The 22,825-nt window shown below is 38.3% G+C and overlaps 1 protein-coding gene and 1 long non-coding RNA gene across 8 annotated transcripts in view; one reads left to right on the top strand and one right to left on the bottom strand.

The window, feature by feature from the left end:
- The window catches only part of CFAP20DC (CFAP20 domain containing), a 303,292-nt gene that overhangs the window by 208,061 nt on the left and 72,406 nt on the right, over positions 1–22,825 (bottom strand). The gene's annotated exons all lie outside the window — the stretch shown is intronic.
- LOC116466609 (uncharacterized) overlaps positions 1–22,825 on the top strand; it is a 188,914-nt gene that overhangs the window by 126,708 nt on the left and 39,381 nt on the right. Inside the window, exon 2 of the long non-coding RNA XR_004247606.1 lies at positions 16,415–16,625. This is a non-coding gene — a long non-coding RNA (uncharacterized LOC116466609). The remainder of the gene's footprint in view (positions 1–16,414; positions 16,626–22,825) is intronic.

Below are 22,825 nucleotides of genomic sequence, written 5' to 3' on the forward strand. Positions count from 1 at the left end.
TGTTGAGAAAAAATGGGGTAGTTGACGGGAAAATCAACCTCATTTATAATAATATTCTAGTGATCAGCAGGTGTATAACTCTCTCGGCTATGGTCATGAACAGCATTCATTTCAAACTTAACATCTACATTTGCAAACCACTTGAAAGTAAAATTACTTTTCAATTCAATTTTCAATTTGCTTTTAGATCTTCATCTTTGATTGACAATTTTTTTCCACAATGGCAACTCCATGAGAATTTGAGTAAATGGTAGCACCCATCCAAGAGTGCAGATAAACTCATTTATTCAGATTACCTATTCACCTTTCTTCTGTATGTACAATCATTTACAATCATTTGCAAATGCTCACTTCAGGTTAGAGTGAACTTGCAAAACTGATCTCAGACTTCTGATGATTTGATTCATTTATAGAATCATCTGTTCTTTAAGCCAAAATGGTTTTATTTTTCCTCGTCGTGACCTAAAAACTACAAAATTAGGATGCACATTTTCAGTGATGGTATCAAATAGCTCTAGGTACAGTTACAAGGAAATAGTGAGATTGCAAAATAACCTGTTTAAATATGTAAAACGTTTCGATATATATTATATGGCTGTGTACTGAATTTAACGGCTAATAGAAGATGGTTCTGTGGCCTCCCTTACACATTCATTCTAATGTTGCATGATTAGCATAGGGAATTTCATTCCATTAGTTTTCCCTTCTACTGAAGTTTAAATTCACTGAGGATTCTTCTGTCTTTAAAAGAGAAGAGTAGCAATTCTGAACCCAAGACACTTTAGTGTGCTTATTAAAATACACTGTAGCTCATTTCTTTTTTTTAATGGTTAACATTCTTTACAATGCATATTTTACACCTATGATTTTAAATTAATAACTGGCACTCTTGGAACCCTTTCTTTTAATACCATTTGATTCCCTTTTTAAAAACAGCTTTATTTCAGAATTCACCGCTATATAATTCATTAAGGTAGCAAAAAACCACTTGTACCCAAAAAACTATTGAAATAAAAACTAAAAAAAGAAAAAAAAATTCACTGAGGTATAATTTACATGCCACAAAATTTACCATATTTAGTGTAAAATTCAATGATTTTTAGTATATTTAAGGACTTATGCAACCATCATCAGAATCCAGCTGAACATTCCCATCATCTCAAAAAGATCCCTTAGACCAAGAGGGGCAGAACAAAAGGCTCCACTGATCATCCCCTCTGCAAGTACACCAATTTAACAACTATACACAGAAAAAAACATCTTCATAAGAACCAAAAAATTAGATGAGCATTCACAGTACCTGGTTTTAACTTCATATTGCTGAAAAAAGCACCAAAGAGGTAGGAAAAACATCTTAAATCACTGATGCCACCCCTCTCCCATGTTTGGTTGTGGCAGCATGGTGCAGACAGCATTTCTGTGTGTCAGGTAGAGGAATAGCCAGCAATTGTGAGGCATTTAACTCAGTGTTGCCCTTGTTATAGAAGAAAGCAAAACTGGACCAAACTCAGCTGATGCCCACCCACAGAGGGAGCATTTAAACCAGCCCTAGCCAGAGGGGAATCACTGATCCCAGCGATTAAAACTTAAGTTCCTGCAAGCCTAGCCACCATGGACTAAAGTGCTTTGGGACCCCAAATAAACTTCAACAGCAGTCTAGGCCACAAAGTCTGCAACTCCTAGGCAAGTCCTAGTGCTGAACTGGGCTCAGAGGCAGTGAACTGGTGGGGGCATGTGACCTCTTGAGACACCAGCTGGAATAGCTAAGGGCATGCTGGTATCACTCCTCTAACCCCAGGCTGCACAGTTTGTAGCTCCTTTTCTTCTGCTTGAGGAAGACTGGGGAGGATTTTGTCTTGCACCTCGGATACCAGCTCAGCAGCAGTAGGATAGGGCAACAGTCAGAGGCATGAGGCCCCCTTTCCAGGCCCTAGTTCCTGGATGACCTTTCTCGACACACTCTGGGCCAGAAGGGAACCCACTGCCTTGGAGGAAAGATCCAGTATGGGCAGGATTTTTCACCAGCTAACTGAAGAGTCCTTTGGCACTGAATAACCAGCAGTGATACCAACGTACTACACTGAGGGCCTGAGACTTGCTGACTTCACATGAGACTCAGTACATTCCCAGTTTTAGTGGCTATGGGGTGAGACTTCTTCTGTTTGAGAAAAATGAAAGGAAAAGTAATGGGACTTCGTCTTGTATCTTAGGTACCAGGTTGGCTACAAGGGGGAAGAGCACCAAGCATGTTCTTGGGGCCCCCAATTCCAGGACTTGGCTCTTGGAAGACATTTCTGAACCTTCCCGAGGCCAGAGGGGAGCCCACTTTCCTGGAGGGTGAGTCCCAGACCAGGCAGCATCCACCATAAGCTGAATGAAGAGCACCTGGGTCTTAAGGGAACATCAGCAACAGTCTAGCAGTACTCCCAGGGGGCATGAGGTGGCTGTAGCCACAGGGCAAGACACCTCTGCCTTTGGAAAGGGGAGAGAAGAGTGGGAAAGACTACATCTTGTGGTTTGAGCGCCGTCTCAGCTGCAATACAATAGAACACCAGGTAGACAGCTAAGGTTTTTGACTTTAGTCCCTGGCTCCTGGATGGCACCTCTGGACTGGCACAGAACATGGAAGAACTTGCCACCCTGAAGGGAAGGCAATTCACTGGTGCACAAACTTCTGCACAGCAAAGGAAATATATTAGTCCATTCTTACACTGCTAATAAAGACATAGCCGAGACTGGGTAATTTATACAGGAAAGGGGTTTAATTGACTCCAGTTCAGCTTGGGTTGGGAGGCCTCAAGAACCTTACAATCATGGCAGAAGGGGAAGCAGACACATCTTTCTTCACATGGTGGGAGCAAGAGGAACAATGACTGCCCAGCAAAGGGGGAAGCCCCTTATAAAACCATATCTCATGAGAACTCACTGTCATGAGAATAAGATGGGGAAAACCGCCCCCATGATTCAACTATCTCCACCTGGTCCCTCCCACAACACAGGGGGATTATGGGAACTACAATTCAAGAAGAGATTTGGGTGGGGACACAGCCAAACCATATCAGGAAACAATCAACAAAGTGAAGGGATAGTCCACAGAATGGGAGAAAATATTTGCAAACTACCCATGTGACAAGGGACTAATAATTAGAATATATAAGGAGCTCAAACAACTCTATAAGAAAACATCTAATTATCTGATTTAAAAATGGGTAAAAGATTTGAACAAACATTTCTCAAAAGAAGATCTACAAATAGCAAACACCCATATAAAAAGGTGCTCAATATCACTGATCATCAGAGAAATGCAAATCAAAACTACAGTGAGATACCTTACCCCAGTTCAAATAATTTATACCCAAAAGATAGGCAATAACAAATGCTGTCAAGGACGTGGAGAAATGGTAGCCCTTGTACACTGTTGGTGGGAATGTAAATTAGTGCAGCCACTATGGAGAACAGTTTTGAGTTTCCTCAAAAAACTAAAAATAGAGCTATCATATGATCCAGCAATCTCACCACTGGGTATATACCTAGAAGAAGGGAAATCAGTATATCAAAGAGATATCTGAACTCCCACGTATGTTGCAGCACTCTTCACAATAGCCAAGATTTGGAAGCAAACCAAGTGTCCATCAACAGATTAATGGATAAAGACAATGTGGTACTTATATACAATGGCGTATTATTCAGTCACAAAATAGAATGAGATTTAGTCATTTCCAACAATATAGATGGAATTGGAGGTCATTTATTCAGTAAAAAAAGCCAAGCACAAGACAAACATTGAACGTTCTGACCTATTTGTGGAATCTGAAAATCAAAACAATTGAACTCCTGGAGACAGAGTAGAAGATAGTTACTAGAGGCTGGGAAGTGTAGTGGGCAGGTGGTGAGGACATGGGAATGGTTAATGATTACCAAAAAAATAGAATGAATGAATAGGACTTAGTATTTGATATCACATAGGGTGACTATAGTCAATAATAATTTAATTGTACATTTAAAAACTAAAAGTATAATTAGATTATTTGTAAAACAAAAGATAATGCTTGAGAGGATAAATAACCTATTTTCCATGATGTAATTATTACATATTACACATGCCTGTATCAAAACATCTCACGTACACCATAAATATATATGCCTATTATGCACCCAGAAATTTTTTTAAATTATTTAAAAAAAATTCCTTATGCTTGTTTGCAGACCACCCCTACTCAGACTCCCAGCCCCAGTCAATACCAATCTGGTTTTGGTCTCTAAATTGACCTTTTCTGGATATTTCATATAAACGTAAAAAAATATATAAAATATTTTGCATCTGGCTTCTTTCACTTAGCATAACGTTTTAAGATTCATTCATATTGTAGAATGTATGATAACTTTTTATTACAGAATAGTATTCTAGTATATGGATATATCACATTTTGTTGATCTATTCACCAAATGAGTTGATGGAACTGTAGGCTGTTTCCACGTTTGGCCAACCTGAATGATGCTGCTATGAGCATTCATGTTCAACTCTTTATGTGGACACATGTTTTCACTGTTCATAGGTACATATCAGGAAAAGTGGCTGTGCTGTTTCATATTCCATCAGCAAAGTATGAGAGTTTCACTCTCTTCACATCCTCACCAAAACCTGATATTCTCTATATTTTTGATCACAGCCATTATAGTGGGTGTGAGGTATTATCTCATTATGGCTTTAATTTACATTTCTTCAATGATACATAGTATTGAAAATACTGTCTTGTGGTTTTTAGCCCTTTGTCATTTTTTTCTGTGAAATGCCTATTCAAACGTTTTACCAAATTTTAACTTGGATGATATATTTTCATATTATTAATTGTAATTGTAAAAATTTTAAAATATTTTGTGTACAAGAACTTTATCATATATATGATTTGCAAATATTTTCACCAGTCTGTGGTTTGTCTTCATTTACTTGTGTCTTTTGAAACACAACATTTTAAAATGTTGATAATGTCCAATTTATCATTTTTTTCTTATACTAATCGTATTTTAGTATTATATCTACAAACCCTTTCACTAACCCAGGGTCATAAATATTTCCTTCTATTTTCTTCTACAAGTTTTATAATTTTAACTCTAACATTTATTTTTTTCTCTTTTTTGAGATGGAGCTTCATTCTCGTTGCCCAGGCTGGAGTGCAATGGTGCCATCTCTGCTCACTGCAACCTCCGCCTCCCCAGTTTAAGCAATTCTCCTGCCTCAGTCTCCCAAGTAGCTGGGATTACAGGCATGTGCCACCATGCCTGGCTAATTTTGTATTTTTAGTAGGGACAGGGTTTCACCATGTTGGTCAGGCTGGTCTTGAACTCCTGACCTTAGGTCATACACCTGCCTCAGCCTCCCAAAGTGTTGGGATTACAGGCGTGAGCCACCGCGTCTGGCCAAAGTCTTATATTGGAGTCCAAAATCCATTTGAGTTTATTTTTGTTTACAGTGTGAGGCAAGGTTCTAAATTAAGTTTTATATATGTGACTATCCAAAGATCTCAGCACTATTTGTTGAAAAAAACCTAGTCTTCTACCCATTAAATTGCTTTAGCATTTCTGTCAAAAATCAACTGGCCATAAATGTAAGGATTTGTTACTTGACTGTCGTGCTGCTGCATTGACCTACATGTCCTCTTCATGCCAGTAACATACTAACTTGATTACTGCAGCTTTACAGTAAATTCTGGAATCACTAATTATAATTTTGCCACCTTTGTTGTTCTTTCATAAAATTGTTTTACCTTTGAATTCCATATAAATTTTAGAATCAGCTCATCAATTTTGACAAAAACAACAAGTGCTCACTGGGATTTTTCTTATCAAAAAAGTCTAATGAATTTGCAGAAGATTGTCACCTTAACAATATTGAATCTTCCAAATCAATGTCTCTGCATTTATTTAGATGGTTAATTTCTCTCAGTAGTGTTTTATAATTTTCAGCATACAAATCTTGCACTACCTTTGTTAAATTTATTCCTAGGCCGGGCGTGGTGGCTCACACCTGTAATCCCAGCACTTTGGGAGGCCGAGGCGGGTGGATCACCTGAGGTTGGGAGTTCGGGACTAGCCTGACCAACATGGAGAAACCCCATCTCTACTAAAAATACAAAATTAGCCGGGCGTGGTGGCGCATGCCTGTAATCCCAGCTACTCAGGAGGCTGAGGGAGAAGAATCGCTTGAACTCAGGAGATGGAGGTTGCAGTGAGCTGAGAACACACCACTGCACTCCAGCCTGGGTGACAGAGCAAGACTCTGTCTCAAAAAAAAAAAAAAAAAAATTATTCCTAAGTATTTTATTCTTTTGATGATGTTACTGTTACTGGGATTGGAATTGTTTTCTTAATTTCATTTTTCAATTGCTCTTTAGTAGTAGAAATGCAATCATTTCTGCATATATTGACTTTCATAATCTGCAACTTTGCTGAACTCGTTCATTCCTTTTAGTAGTTTAAAAAATGCATTACATTGGATTTCCTATGGACACATGTTTATGATTAAAGACAGCTTTCCTTTTTCCTTTGCAATAAGGATGACTTATAATATTTATTTTCCTTGTCTTATTGCATTATACCAGAATACAATGGTAAATATAAATAATGAAAGAAGTCATCCTTGTTTTGTTCCTAATCTTAGAGACAGCATTCAGTCTTTCACCGTTTAGTATGATAAGCTACATGTTTTTCATAGTTTTCCTTCTTATCCTAGTTTGTGGAAAGTTTTCATCAGAAATGGATGTTAGATTTTGTTATATGCTTTATCTGTCCCTATTATGGTGATTATGTGTTTCTTGTTCTTCATTCTACTAACAGGGCATACTACATTAATTAATTTTTGGATATAGAACCAACCTTTCATTACTGGGATAAATCCCATTTGGCCGTGGTATATAATCATTTTTGTATGTTTCTAGATTTTGTTTTCTAATATTTCTGTTGAAGGTTTTTATATCTGTATTCATGATGAATATTAGTCTGCAGTTTTCTTGTGATGTCTTCATTGTCTTTGGTATCAGGATAATAGTGGTCTCATAACGAATAAAACTGTGCCTTGGCCAGGCGCGGTGGCTCACGCCTGTAATCACAGCACTTTGGGAGGCCAAGGCGGGTGGATTACCTGAGGTAAGGAGTTTGAGACAAGCCTGGCCAACATGGTGAAACCCCGTCTCTACTAAAAGTACAAAAATTAGCCTGACGTGGTGGCGGGTGCCTATAATCCCAGCTACTTGGGAGGCTTAGGCAGGAGAATTGCTTGAACCTAGGAGGCAGAGGTTGCAGTGAGCCAAGATCATACCACTGCACTCCAGCCTGGGCGACAAGAACAAGACTGCCTCAAAAAAACAAAAACAAAAACAAAAACTGTGCCTGCCCTTTTCTATTTTCTGAAATATTTGACATTTGATATATTTCAACAGCAAAGTAACCTGGGTTAGAATTTTTCTTGGTGGGAAGATTTTTAAATTATTAACTCAATTTCTTTACTTGTTATATGTCTATTGAAATATTCTATTTTTTTTCTTGATTCAGTTGTGATAGTTTCTGCCTTTCAAGGAATTTTTCCATGTCAACCAAATTGTCTATGGAGTTGGCATAAAGTTGTTCACAGTATTCTCTTATCGTTTTAATTTCTAAAGGGTTATGAGCAGTGTTCTCCTGTTTTACTGATTTTGGTCATTTGTGTCTCCTCTCATTTTCTTGGACAGTTTAACAAAAGGTTTGTAAGTTTTGTCCATCTTTTCAAAGAACCAACTTTGGTTTCATTGATTTACCGTTCTGTCTTTACTCTTTTCTGATATGTGATTTCTACTCCAGCATTTTCCTTCTGTTTTCTTTGCATTTAGTTTGCTGTTCTCTTTGTAGTTTCTTAGGGTGGAAACTTAGGTTATTGATTTGGGAATCTTTCTTCTTTCTTAACATATGAATTTACAGTTACAAGTTTCCCTTTAACCACTACTTTGGCTACGTTTCATACATTTTGGTATGCTGCATTTTCATTTTCATTCAGTTCTGATATTTAAAGTATTTTCCTTATTATTCATCCTTTGACTCATTGGCTATTAAGACACACATTATTTAATTTATAAGTATGTGAGGATTTCCTCAATTTTTTATCTGATGTTTATTCCTAATTTAATTCCATTATGGTCAGATAACATACTTTGTATAATTTCAATCATCTTAAATTTATTGAGACTTGTTTCATGGCCTAGCATTAAGATTTCTCCCAGAGAAAATTCCATGTGCACTGAAAGAGAATCTGTATTCTGAGATTTGTGACCACAAATTCTCTGTTCAGTATTTTTGTTATTACTTTACTTTTAAGCCTGGCTTCCTAGGGGTCACTGCTGTGTTAGCATTGCTTGGTGGTCACCAACAATTCGTCAGAGGCTGTGCTCAAACACTTTGTACTAGTAAAGCTTCCACCCTTGCTGATGGATCTATGCATTGATTATGGGACAATTCAAAGCTCAGGCAGCGAACGAGCCTGGCCCAGCTTTTACTTTCTGCTAGGCCCTCTTCTGTCTCCTCTGCAACTGTACAAGGCCTGTCATTTTACCAGAAATGTGTTGATAGCAAAGGCTCTTTTCAGTCTCTCCAGAATGAGAGCACACAGCTTCCAGATCCCCAGGGATACTCAGGTACTTACTAAAGCTCACTATGGCTGACTCCGTCCCTGGAGTGGCTAACATGCCAGTCTATTGCGTGCCCCAACCAGGATCTCAAACTCAGGCCAGCTGTGATATTGGCCTTTTCTATTCATATACCACTAATATTGCTAAGGTTTCAACACAGGCAGAGGCAAGGGGTATTTCCACTGTGCTCCAAATCAAGTCAGCTGGCTCTGGTAATGGAGCTGCTGATTTTCATTGACTGCATTGACAGAGCTGGGGAAAAAAGGAGGGACTGCAGCAGCCCCAGACAAAGTTGCCACAGGCTTCCATACTTCTCAAGGTTCAGTAGTTTGTGTGTGTGCGCGTGTGCATGTGTGCGTGTGCATGTGTGCCTGTGTGTGCGTGTGCGTGTGTGAGTGCATGTGTGCATGTGTGTGCGTGTGTCTGTGCGTGTGTGTGCATGTGTGTGTGCATGTGTGCATGTGTGCGTGCGTGAGTGTGCATGTGTGCGTGTGTGTGCGCGTGCGTGTGCATGTGTGTGTGTCTGTGTGTGCGTGTGTGCATGCCTGTGTGCGTGTGTGTGCATGTGCGTGCATGTGTGTGTGTGCGTGGGCGCGTGTGTGCGTGCGTGTGCGTGTGTGCGAGTGTGTGTGTGTGTGCGTGCGTGTGTGTGTGTTTTAATAAATGCTTCGTAATTTGTTGTAAGAGTTGATGCCCATAGTCCTGAAATGGTTATTATTGACTATTTTGTCCAGTTTTACTATTGCTTTTCTGGAAGAGCATTTGCTGAGTTCCTTACTCTATCATTTTGTAATTCCTGCCACCTCTCATTTTAACTTCTGTCTTATTTTCCAGTCTTTCATTCAAATCACAAGAATACTTGTGATCACAGTATGATCAAGCATAACATGTCATTGTCAACTATCCTGAAACCAAGGATTAATGTGGCCCTAGTACCCTTGGGAAAGAATAAACTAAAAATGATTTTTATATATTCCCTTAAAGACCCATTAGATGGTAACAGAGAAGCCTCAAAATAAGAACCACTGGTTTTTTAATCCCCCTTCCAGAATTTTTAAGATACTTTCATTATTCATAAAAAGTAATGTATGCTCATTTTGGAAAATCTGGAAAACATAGAAAAGAGGAAAGAAAGATTAAATACCTAAAAATCATCCAAATCCTATGTAAACTAAATATAAAATCCTAAGCCTCACAACTGATTGAACAGATTACTTCTGGGCCAAGGGGACCCCAAACTGAGTTTACAGCCATGACAGGACAGGAGGTCAGACACACCTCACTATAACCCCTTCCTTTTGCAGTTTACATACAACTGACCAGCATTCATGTTAAAATAGAAGTTATAAGACTGAAAGAACAGACTCTGTGGCAATAAGATACCAAATTATAGACAGGACCTAAGGCCGTCCAGGCAAGGGTTAAGTTATGCACTATTACACTTAAAGAATGAACTCTGTTCCAGCTGCCACAAGGTTTTTCTTTTTCTCTAGCAGTTAAACAAGCACTGGCCTTGTGATAAGCAATACTGAAGCAGCTGCCGCTTGCCAACCACCAGACACTTTCTGAGTTCCTTATTCCAGATGTCATAACTATAGCTTCAATCGGACAAGAGACCGATTTCAATAACCTTCTCCTGTTAAGAAGACTACCCACTATGGACTGGTTCTGGCCAGTTTAGGGAGGCTGGTCACTCAAATGCCTTCGTGTCCTGAAAAGACCTTTTGAGGTACAGGGCCTAATTGTAATACATTTGAATGTTAAGTCTTCACCCCAAGGTAGGCATGTAACGTGTTTGTTTCCTTCTCCCTCATGCACACAACCCTTTTCATGAATATTCACAGCTCCTCCTATATCTTGTTGAATATGTATACTTGGCTAACCTGGTCCACTTAAATTCCTATCTTATCCCTTCCTTCCTCGAAGTGCTTGCTTTGGGTTTTAAGCTGGAGGCAATGCTCTCGCCTGTGGCTTGTAATCCCCTTCTTAAGAAATAAAGTTCTCTTTTCTAGATTTATAAATGCTGTGATTTTTAAGTTAACGCCTACCACTTACTAATAATAATCTGAACTACTTCTTTATGTATTTTTGGTTTTGTTTTTATATCAAATTGCACACACATTTTTGTATCATGCATTCGTGACAAAATATTTCTAACCTAAAACGGAACCATAATTAACATAGCTCCTATTAGATTTTGTGATTACATCATTGTATACTGATTTTTGCAGGTATTTCTATTTTCTAAAGATAGGTTGCTGGATGTAGACTTGCCTGTCCAAATGATATGGACAGTCCAACACAATAGTGGACACTTGAAACCACTACTGAAGCATTTTGTAAAAAGGTTCTGCCCAACCTACTACTCACATACTCACATCTTTGGAATTTAATTCATTTTCATTTTCATTTCTTTGCTTACCAAGGTTTGCATTTATTTGCGTTTCGTATGCTCTTTATCTGTGAAATTTGTCTTCATATCTCTACCAGTTCATTTAAAAGGGTCACAGTGGTTCTTCCTGTCCAGGGCCCTGCAACAACCATCCAGCGAGGTTGGCATTATGAGCTGAGCTGCCATTTTACAAATAAAGACATCAAGACTCGACGGTGTTAAGTTGCTGAATGTCATAAACCCAGTAAATGGTGGAAATGGGTTTCAAACCTAGATTTTACCAGTCTAAAAGTTTACGTTTTTGCCATTATATTTCTTTCCATAGGGTGAAGTAATCTAAAATAATAAAATGATTTGTTTACTTCTCTGATTTTAAAAGAGTGAAAAACATGAGCATTTGGGGATAAGTGGAAGCATAAAACCTCCTTGTAATTATGGCATTTAAACAGTATTACACCTCAATAAATCTTTTTTTTTTAATTGTTCAAAGTTCAGGCTAAAGTTTAGGTTCTGGAGACAAGGGTATTAGGTTCCAATCTCAGATGTGCCACATCCTAGTATTTAATCTGGGACAATTTACTTATCCTGTCTGAGCTTTACATAGTTGTAAATGAGGACAATAATAATAATATTTATTTCATATAGATAAAAGAATGAAAACTTTTTAAAATAATTTAATTCCTGCCATACAGTAGATGCTCAAATGTTATCTGTATAGCTAAATGAATTACATTAACTTTCACAATTATTAAAATAATGTTTCTAAATGTATTTCAAACAGACTCCTATACATAAAGTAGAATTAGTTTACTTCATTGATAGAACATAAGATACTGTAACCAGCTGATGTACAACATTAAAAAAAGAGTATGTGGCATAGATGAAGAAGCACTTGGTGTTAGCTATTACTGAATGTTATTGTATGCCTGTGAAAATGGTAGAGAAAAGACCTCTGAACATTTTTGCTCCATAAAAGCAATGAGAACACTGACAAAAATGGTCAGGATCAACTTTTCAAAACACCGGAAATTAACCAAAGGATTGCATCAGTCTGGGAAGTATTCAAGAAAAATGGCTGAGTATTAGTAAAGTGCAGGGCCTTGGGGCTGGCAAGGCCGGGGCTCCCATCCTACCCTGTTCTTTCCTAAGTGTGCTCATGTGGTCCTGCCATACACAAGCTTGACAGGTTCCTTCCTGAGCATCCCTTACAGCTTTCTCCATGCCTGCCCTGACCTTTGTCCCAGAAGTGACCCTTAAAGCCAGGGAATGGCCCTTGTTTTCTAAGAACAGAGGCAGAGAGGAGGTCTTGGCTGGGGCCAGACCACCAGGTCCTTATTTGACCCTGTAATTCCACTCCCTCCTGAAAGATGTCCCTACGTCAGGCTTGGCCTGAAGTAAATACTAAGAAATAAATATCGAGAAATAAATTTAACAAAAGAAGTGCAAAACATATACAGTGAAAACTACAAAATATCATTGAAATATATTACACATATGTTGTATGTGTATATGTGTGTATATATATATTATATATATTTTTTTTTTAGACAGAGTCTCACTCTGTAGCCCAGGCTGGAGTGCAATGGTGTGATCTCAGCTCACCGTAACCTCAGCCTCCCGGGTTCAAGTGATTCTCCCACCTCAGCCTCCCAAGTAGATGGGATCACAGGTGCCCACCACCATGCCCGGCTAATTTTTTGTATTTTTAGTAGAGACAGGGTTTCAGCATGTTGGCCAGCCTGGTCTCAAACTTCTGACCTCAGGTGATCCACCTGCCTCAGCCTCCCAGAATGCTGGGATACAGGCATGAGCCATTGCACCCAGCTGAAAAATATATATTTTTAAAAATGAAATAAATAGAAAGATATGCCATGTTAATGGACTGGGAGACAGTATTTTTAAGATGGCAATATTCCTACATTGTTAAAATGACAATACCCCCCACTCCACAAATGATCTACAGATTTAATCTATCCTGATCAGAATCTGAGCTGACTTCTTTGAGAAACTGACAAGCTGATTCTAAAATAAGGAAATGCAAAGGACCCAGAGCAATCTTGAAAAGCATGAACAAAGTTGGAGGACTCCCATTTCCCGATTTAAAACTTATCACAAAGCTATAGTAAACGTGACAGTGTGGTATCAGCATAATGACAGGCATATAAATCAGTGGAAAAAAACAGAAAGTTTAGAAATAAAACTACATTCAGAAATAAAACTACAGATAATTGAGTTCTGACAAGGGCGCCAAGACAATTTAATGGGGGAAAGAATAGCCTTTTTACAATGCTACTGAAACAACTGAATACTCACATGCAAAAGAAAAAAATTTGATCCCCATCTCACATCACATACAAAAATTAACTCAAAATTGATCAAAGGCCTACATTTAAGAGTTAAAACTATACATCTCTTAGAATAAAATAAGTGAAAATCTTCATGTGCTCAGGATAGGTAATAGTTTCTTAGATATGATGGCCAAAGTACAAGCAATAAAAGAAAAAATAAACTAGACTTCATAAAAATTCAAAACTTTTGTCCTCAAAGGATGCTGCTATCAAGAAAGTAAGAAGACAACCCATAGAATGGGAGGAAATTTTTACAAATCATATATCCGATAAGGGTATAGTACATAGAATAGATTAAAAAATTCATACGAATCAACAACAAAAAGATAATCCAATTAAAAATGGGCAAATAATTTATTTTTAATTTTTGAACTTCTATTTTAGGTTTAGGAGTACACGTGAAGGTTTGTTACATAGGTAAACTCATGTCATGGGGGTATGTTGTACAGATTATTTCATCACACAGGTGTTAAGCCCAGTACCCAATAGTTATCTTTTCTGCTCCTCTCCCTCCTCCCACCCTCCACCATCAAGTAGACCCCAGTGTCTGTTGTTTCCTTTTTTGTGTTCATAAGTTCTTATCATTTAGCTCCCACTTGTAAGTGAGAACACGTGGCATTTGGTTTTCTGTTCCTGTGATAGTCTGCTAAAGATAACAGCCTCCAGCTCCATCCATGTTCCTGCAAAACACATGATCTTGTTCTTTTTTATGGCTGCATAGTATTCCATGTGGTATATGTACCACATTTTCTTCATCCAGTCAGTCATTGATGGGCATTTAGGCTGATTTCATGTCTTTGCTATTGTGAATAGTGCTGCAATGAACATTCACGTGCATGTGCCTTTATGGTAGGATTATTTGTATTCCTTTGGGTATATACCCAGAAATGGGATTGCTGGGTCAAATGGTAGTTCTGCTTTTAGCTCTTTGAGGAATCACCATACTACTTTCCAGAATGGTTGAACTAATTTACATTCCCATCAACAGTGTATAAGTGTTCCCTTTTCTCCACAACCTTGCCAGCATGTTATTTTTTTTACTTTTTAATAATAGCCATTCTGACTGGTGTGAGATGGTATCTCATTGTGGTTTTTATCTGCATTTCTCTAATAATCAGTTGATATTGAGCTTTTTTTCATATGTTTGTTGGCTACATGTATGTCTTCTTTTGAGATGTGTCTCTTCATGTCCTTTGCCCACGTTTCAATGGGGTTGTTTTTCTCTTGTAAATTTGTTTAAGTTCCTTATATATTCTGGATGTTAGACCTTTGTCAGATGCATTGTTTGTAAATATTTTCTCCCATTCTGTAGGTTGTCTGTTCACCCTGCTGATAGTTTCTTTCACTGTGCAGAAGCTCTTACGGTTAATTAGATCCCACTTGTCAATTTTTGCTTCTGTTGCAATTGCTTTTGGTGTCTTTGTCATGAAATCTTTGCCCGTTCCTATATCCAGGATAATATTGCCTAGGTTGTCTTTCAGGGTTTTTATAGTTTTGGGATTTACATTTAAGTGTTTAATCCATTTTGAGTTGGTTTCTGTATATGGTGTAAGGAAGGGGTTCAGCTTCAATCTGTTCCAAATGGCTAGCTAGTTATTCTAGCATCATTTACTGAATATGAAGTCTTTTCCTCATTCCTTGATTTTGTCAGCTTTGTTGAAGATCAGATGGCTGTAGATGTGTGGCCTTATTTCTAGGCTCTCTATTCTCCTCCATTGGTCTATGTGCCTGTTTTTATACCAGTACCATGCTGTTTTGGTTACTGTAGCCCTGTAGTATAGTTGATGTCAGGTAACATGATGCCTGTAGCTTTGTTCTTCTTGCTTAGTATGGGCAAAAAATTTAAATAGAAATTTCTTCAAGAAGGTATACAAATGGTCAATAAGCAAATGGAAAGATGCTCAACATTATTAATCAACAGTGAAATGTAAATCAAAACCATGAGATACCATTTCGCACCCACTGGGATGGGTATAATAAAAAAAGACTAACAATAGTATGTCTTGATGAGGATGTGGAGAAATGAGAATCCTCATCATTGCTGATGGGAATATTAAATGATACGGCCTCTTTGGAAACAGTTTCAAATATGTAAAGTTCCACATGACCCAGCAATTTCACTCGTAGGTGAGCTCCAAGAGGATTGAAAACATATATCCACACACAAACTGGTATATGAATTGTTCATAGCAGCATTATTAATAATAGCCAAAATGGAAACAACCCAAATGTCCATCAACTGATAAGTTAACTAATAAAATATGGTATATCCATACAATGTATTATTCTTCAGGCCTAAAAAGGAATGAATCACTGATATCCATGTTGTGTCTTTCATAGCAATGGAATGGAAATAATAGTTCTTATTCTTATCTATTCCACACTACAATATGGATAAACCTTGAAAACGTTATGCTAAGTGAAAGAACCTAGACACAAAAGACCACATATAGTATGGTTCCACTTATATGAAGTATTTGAAATAGGCAAATCTAGAGAGACAGAGAGAAGGGCTAAGGGTAGCAGGGAGTGGAGAGTACCTGCTAATGGGTACAGGTACTTTTCAGCGTGATGAAAACATTCAAAAATTACATAGTGGTGGTGGTTTCGTAACTGTGAATTATACTAAAAATGACGGAATCATCCACTTTAAAAGGATAAATTTTACATGTGAATTATAACTGAATTTTAAAAAGCTATTAATAGTTTAGTCACTTATTGATGATGAGACTTCGGGTAAATGGAATTTTAGGAGAAAGGTATAGATAAAATGAGAACTACTATTTTTATTCCATTACTATGAAACACACTAGTTTCTTGGTGATACTCTTGATCCTGAAATGTTAGTCATTGTGGGTTGAACTGTGTCCCCCACAAAGATATGTTCAAGTCCTAACCCCTGGTACATGTGATTGTGACCTTATTTGTGAATAAGGTATTTGTAGATGTAATCAAATTAACATGAAGTCAGAATGGATTAGAGTGGGCTTAAATCCAATGGCTGGTGTCTTTATAAATAGGGGGAAATCTGAACAAAGACACACGGAGAGGATGCTGTGTGACAATGGAAGCAGAGATTGGAGTGATACACATACAAACAAAGGAATCCAAAAGATTGCTGGCAATTGCCAGAGACTAGGACAGAGGGATGGTACAGATTCTCCCTCAGTGCCTCCAGAAGGAACCAATCCTGCCGAAACCTTGATTTTGGACTTTCAGCTTCCAGAAACAGTAAATATACATTGTTTTAAGCTATCCAGTTTGTGGTGACTTGTTATGGCAGCCCTCAGAAACCAATACTGTAATTTTCACATCATCAGTCTTAAAGAAAAAGGTTATAGGAACAGGAGTCAACCTCTTGGAGTTTCCATTTCCTCCCCTATAAATTGGGAATAATAACATCTGTCCTTCCATTGTACTGAGAAAATGATCATAAAAATACTTAGAAACTGATTTATAAATGCAGGGTATTACTGTTTCAGATGTATGCTTCTAATTGCTTTGTCAGCTCTAATTTATTGCATTTTTCTCTTTCCCTTTCTTTAAGATCATCTATTTTCAAGTAACATTTGCCTTCCTTGGAGAAGTTACTGTTTAGGTGTTAAGTTGCCTATTCAAAAAATAACCATCTCTAGCATAAAAGTGAGAATTCAAATTATAAATCTGTAACACCACCCACTCTCCTAATCTCCCAAGCATACCCTTTGCCATAAATTGACAACAAATTCACCCTTCGTTTTAGGAGATACCAAGCACTGTAACGTTTTGTTAATACACAGATGTAGGACATTGCTTGTTCCAGCTAACTGACTATTCTGTTGAGCCTAACAGTACCATCACAAACTATCACTTTCCGAAGCTTACAATAAAGAAGATATTTGGCACTGAAAGTATGTTTTTCACGGATCACAAATCAGTTAAGGATTCTCAATTATCAACACAAACTATGATTATAAGACATTTCCAATTATTTATAGTCTTGAAAACTTTTTTTTTAAGGTTAAAATAAATTGCCCACCAATCAAAATTTGACAGTATCCAACAAGAGGAAAATCTGTCAAATGTTTTAAAATATCTCCGACATTCACTCTAGATCTTTCTATCCCTCCTCACCTATGCTCTCCAGAATGTATCACTATAATTGCAGAAGATTTTTACTCCTTAGGCAATATACACATTCTTTTTCATTTTTACATGAAAATCTCACACATATTTAAATAGAGGACATTTCACAGGTGCACAAAGGTACACACACAGATATTCATGGTAACACTAATAGCAAAACAGAGGGAAAACTTGGAGGTCCACCATAAGGATATAGATAAATAGGTTATGCTCTAGCCATGCAATGGTATATATAGTGCTACTAAAAAGAGTGAGACAGATTTAGTAGTATGGAAATCGTCTCAAGATAGGTAACAGGGAAAGCCCCACTGTCACTACCAAACCAACTGCCGAAAAGTGTGAATGGTATGATTCTACTTGTGGGAAAAAGGACTGTAATATCATATACACACACACATACACATACACACACACACACAATTAAGCTCTAGAGGTACTCCTAAAAAATCCTGCTAAAAGCATTTACCTTTGGAAAATGACTCCAAACTTTCTTATTATAGGTGTGGATTACTTTAATTATGTATGCAATTTTAAAATGGCAGAGTTTTAGAGCATAAGAAAAAAGCAATGATTAGTGGTTAACTATTTGAAATAAAATAAATATGCAAAAACAACATTTGGTTTTAATAAAGAATGTAAAAAAAAGTTCCTTTACGAACTGGGATCTCAAAAAAGACATTACACAACATATTATAGGTAGCACAAAGGAACTGCAGATATGGGCGTTCTGCTAGGCTCATACCCATGAGGGGAATCAATAGACTATCCTTCGAGGTTAGAGCACAACAATTTACTTATAGTGGTTTATTGAGTACTTAGTTCAATATGAGTGGACATTTTGTCAATAACATTCTAATGGATGGTACAGATGACAGTTCAATGCTATAATATAAAAGCTGGAAGGCCATATAATAAAATCTATAGGTCCCTGGAGTCAGAGGATGATCATTTGTAGAGGACCTAAAGAAAAACACCAAGAAATGTCCTACTGCAGGGCTTAATGATTGTTTTGGTTATTATGGATTGCATTAGTGGAAATACACTGGTGCCATTTTTATATATTCTTTTATCTTATAAAATTCTAGTAAATGAAAGGTGAAATTAGAAAGCTTTTCTTCTAATTTGAATTAGGCTGGAAGCTTATCAATGTAAACACATTTCCCAATTAAGTTAGACAATATGCAGAACTCACCACCTGGGCATAATCCTGTTGGTTCAAAATAAGAGCTTGCAATGAGGAGGTACATTAACTCATTCAGTTCTATACTCAATTTGTAAATTTCCAGCACAAAGCTAAAGTGTTTACATGAGCTATATTTGTGCCAATGTTCAAAGCATAAGTAAGGCAGCATTGCTAGAAGGCACAGTCTATTACTCTTTTAAAAAATATGTTCAACTAGATATCAAGTTCATTTTATGCAGAGAAGTATAATACAGTACATAGCATTTTCACATTTGATTCTGAAGCATCCCTTATTTTCATTTTCCTTTTCTCTAAAACTGGATTTACATATTATTTAAACAATATTTGGGGATGAATTAAAATATGCATTCAAATTGTTTCTAAGGATGATTAAATGTTAGCAGCTCCCAGGCTCTCTTCTTATTTTTTTAAAAATTCTTTTCCATGGGGATCATGTCCATTCTCACCTGACTTTTAAATGTTTTTTATATCTTCATAACTCAATCTAGATATTCAGCCCTAACTCATTCCTTGAACTCCAAACTGCTTAATTGAATCTCTTCCTGGATATTTCACAGATATTTCAAATGAAACCCATCAAAGACAAAGAATCCTTAATTCCTTACCAACACCACCTCCCAATGGCTCAAATCATTAACTTAAGTCATGCTTGACTCACATTTCTGTGCTGAAAGTCTATCAGTTACATGCTGAATCCACTCATTTCTCTCTCTCCCATACTATCACTCTTGCCCAGGCACCACACATTTCCTGGCTTCACAGCCTTCTAGCTGGTCTCCCTGCTTCCATTCTTACTCCTCTAGTCAATACCCTCAAGAGCAGCCAGGATGACCATCTTACATGGGGATCAGATCATCTCACCATATTTCACTGGCCTCACACTGCTCTGAGAATGGAATCTAAATTCCTAGCTAAAAAGGACTAGAAATTATCCTGCCTCCCTCACCAGGTGTCATTCTCTACAGTCAGAGACTCAAAGGAAATAGAATCCATCCCACGTAGTTAAAATGAAGAGACTATCCTGAAACAACTCCTTACACAGGTGTGGGCAGGGTTGAGGAAACAAAGGGATGGTTAGGCATCCCCAGAATAGAAACCATGTGCAGCCTTTACCATTCCTAGGTCTAAAGGGGCAAGCGAAGGAACCAGAGTCAGGGCAACTGGATCCTTATAGAAAGGGTCATCAACAGGAAGTCCAAAGCAAAAAAAGAGGGAAGGAATACCCTGGCTTCTCTCTCCTGGCTTCTGATCTCCTGCTGGTACTTCTCACTGGCTGGGAGGCTTGAGGAAATCAGAAGCCTGAGGTCAAGGGAGTCGGAGTGATTCGTATGGTATGACATAGGAGGACAGGAGTGGGCTACCTCCCAGGACACAGAGTAAGTGAGAGAATGGCAGGGAACAGATCTAGAGGGGTGGAAGGGAGGCTTTTTCTTTTTGTTTTGGGGGTACATGTGAAAGTTTGTAACATGGGTGAGTTGCGTGTCACTGAAGTTTGGTGTACAAAAGATCTTGTCACCTAGGTAGTGAGCACAGTACCTACCTAACACATAGTTTTTCAACCCTCACCCTCCTCCCACCTTCCCCCTACTAGTAGTTCTCAGTGTCTTTTGTTCCCCTCTTTGTGTCTGTGTGTACTCAATGTTTAGCTCCCACTTTAAGTGAGAATATGTGGTATTTGGTTTTCTGTTCTGATGTTTAATTCACTTAGGAAAATGGACCCCAGCTGCATCCATGTTGCTGCAAAGGACATGGTTTTGTTCTTTTTTATGGCTACATAGTATTCCATGGTATATATGTTATATGTACCAAACTGTAGGATAAGCGCACCTGATAGCATGATTTTTTTTTTTTTTTTTTTGAGACGGAGTCTCGCTCTGTTGCCCAGGCTGGAGTGCAGTGGCGCGCTCTCGGCTCACTGCAAGCTCCGCCTCCCGGGTTCAAGCCATTCTCCTGCCTCAGCCTCTCCGAGTAGCTGGGACTACAGGCGCCCGCCACTACGCCCGGCTAATTTTTTTTTGTATTTTTAGTAGAGACGGGGTTTCACCATGGTCTCGATCTCCTGACCTCGTGATCCGCCCGCCTCGGCCTCCCAAAGTGCTGGGATTACAAGCGTGAGCCACCGCGCCCGGCCGATAGCATGATTTAAGCATACCCTTAGAATGACCCTGTATGGCAGATGCACCAGAATATGTGTTCAGAGCTAGGGAATCCTGGAATGGCCAACCTGAAGATTCATTCCTTATCTATGATAAACATTTAAATGCCCCTGGCCCATCTCATGGAACATGGGCTGTACAGGGGATTGGGGCCTTGAATTCTGGGTTAAATGAAGGTTTCCGGGTGGAGGTTGTTAGGGGGAGGGTGGTTAGTGAAAACGCTACATAAATTCCATGCCATTTGCAAGTGGTCCTGGTTCTCTTGCCCAGCCCACTGCTACTGGGCCAGGTGAATATGTTATCCAGCCCGCCACCACTGGACTGTTTCTGTATGTTAGCCAGTTCTCCTGTCCAGCCCACCACCACTGGACACTCTCCTCTGTATGGAAGCACTGAATAAAACCCAGTGTCTCCTTTGCTGGCTCTCGGTCTCTTCTTCGGCCTCTTGAACCTGGTGCCTTCCCTACTGAGGTTAGTAGGAGTTCGGCAAACACCGTTTCTTTATCCAGTAGGTGGAAGGGAGATTAATCAGCATATGTGCCAGTCTCACTCTTGCCAGCTTCACACTTGGTGTGTCCTTATCACAAGGATTTGCACAAGCTTTTTTTTTCAGTGGGTACACTATGCTTTCTACTCTTCACATGACTAGTTCTTCATTCTTCTTCAAATCTCAATTTAAATATTCTTATCACCTTATCTAAGTAGGTATCTCGTTGGTAAGTCTTTTGCCTGTTTTTTTAGAGTACTTACCACAATTCGTAACTATTTTATTTGCTTGCTTTTCTGTCTTCTCCTCCAGAATATGAGGGCAGCAACAATCTGTCTAGCAAATGCCTAGTTCAATAAATAGTAACTGAATAAATGTTGGCCAAATTATATAGCAAAATCACAAGACTATGTGTAGAGACAATGAATTTATAGAAATATATCCATGAATTCTAAACTGAGGCAGCACTGAAGAAAATGCACTTACTCTTTATTTTTCTATACAGCATAATCTTAGCTTAAAAAATGAAAAGTCTTTATGTAAAGTAAAAATCTGCATTGATAAATGCTCCATTCCTTGTTTACTTAAAAGGAGAATGTCTATTATGGTGCCAATGGTCTAAAAGACAATAACTGCATCATTTAAAAGCAAGGTTATGCTCATTTCTTTTGCTGCTTTTTCTATAGCAATAGCATAAAATCACCTGTTTTGGTATGTGATACTGTTGGTACTAAAATATTAGTCATTTTCACATCTTTTTTCATTTTTTTTTAATTGAAGAAAGTGAACTAAGGAACAGGGAGTAGCTTTGAGTACAGGAATATTTGGCTGTACATACCATTTTTTAGATGTGATGAGATGGTAACTGCGAAACACATTCTACAGTGGTGACAACACTTTCACACGATTGTATATTTAAACACCGAGTGCTTCTCTTATCTCCTGTGAAAGAGGAGCATCAGGTAATGCTAAACCTCAAAGCATTTTAACTTTCATTATGAATGGCAGGGGTCTATGTGCTTTTGCAGAAACAGTCTGTAAGAAGCAACCTTTGACTTCACTTATACACCACATTGTTCTTAAAGGCAGCTGCATTTATAATGATTGCTCTCCACTTAAGACCTATTCAACAAGGTACACCTTAACATCTAAGCTGTTAACAGAGATTAAAGTTAATCTTCAGTGATGGCAGGAGTGGAAATGCCAGGAAATATCCTAATTCTGGAAGGAGGCAAAAGTGAAAGTAAAGGTAGGTGGGGAAAGAGCAGAGGAGGATCAAGGAATACTGGACGGCTAACAGGTAAATGAAAATGATTGTTGCCAAGACACTGGGTGGCTGGAGCAGGCCTGATGACATGATGGTTCTTGCTGAATAAGAAAGGGCAGCAGCACCAGCTGAGGAAAGCTCTGCATGTTACGATGACCATTTTTGCCATCACCTGTGTCCTGAAAGAGTGCC

Source organism: Hylobates moloch, unplaced genomic scaffold (assembly GCF_009828535.3).
Source record: "Hylobates moloch isolate HMO894 unplaced genomic scaffold, HMol_V3 SCAFFOLD_4, whole genome shotgun sequence".
NCBI lineage: Eukaryota > Metazoa > Chordata > Mammalia > Primates > Hylobatidae > Hylobates > Hylobates moloch.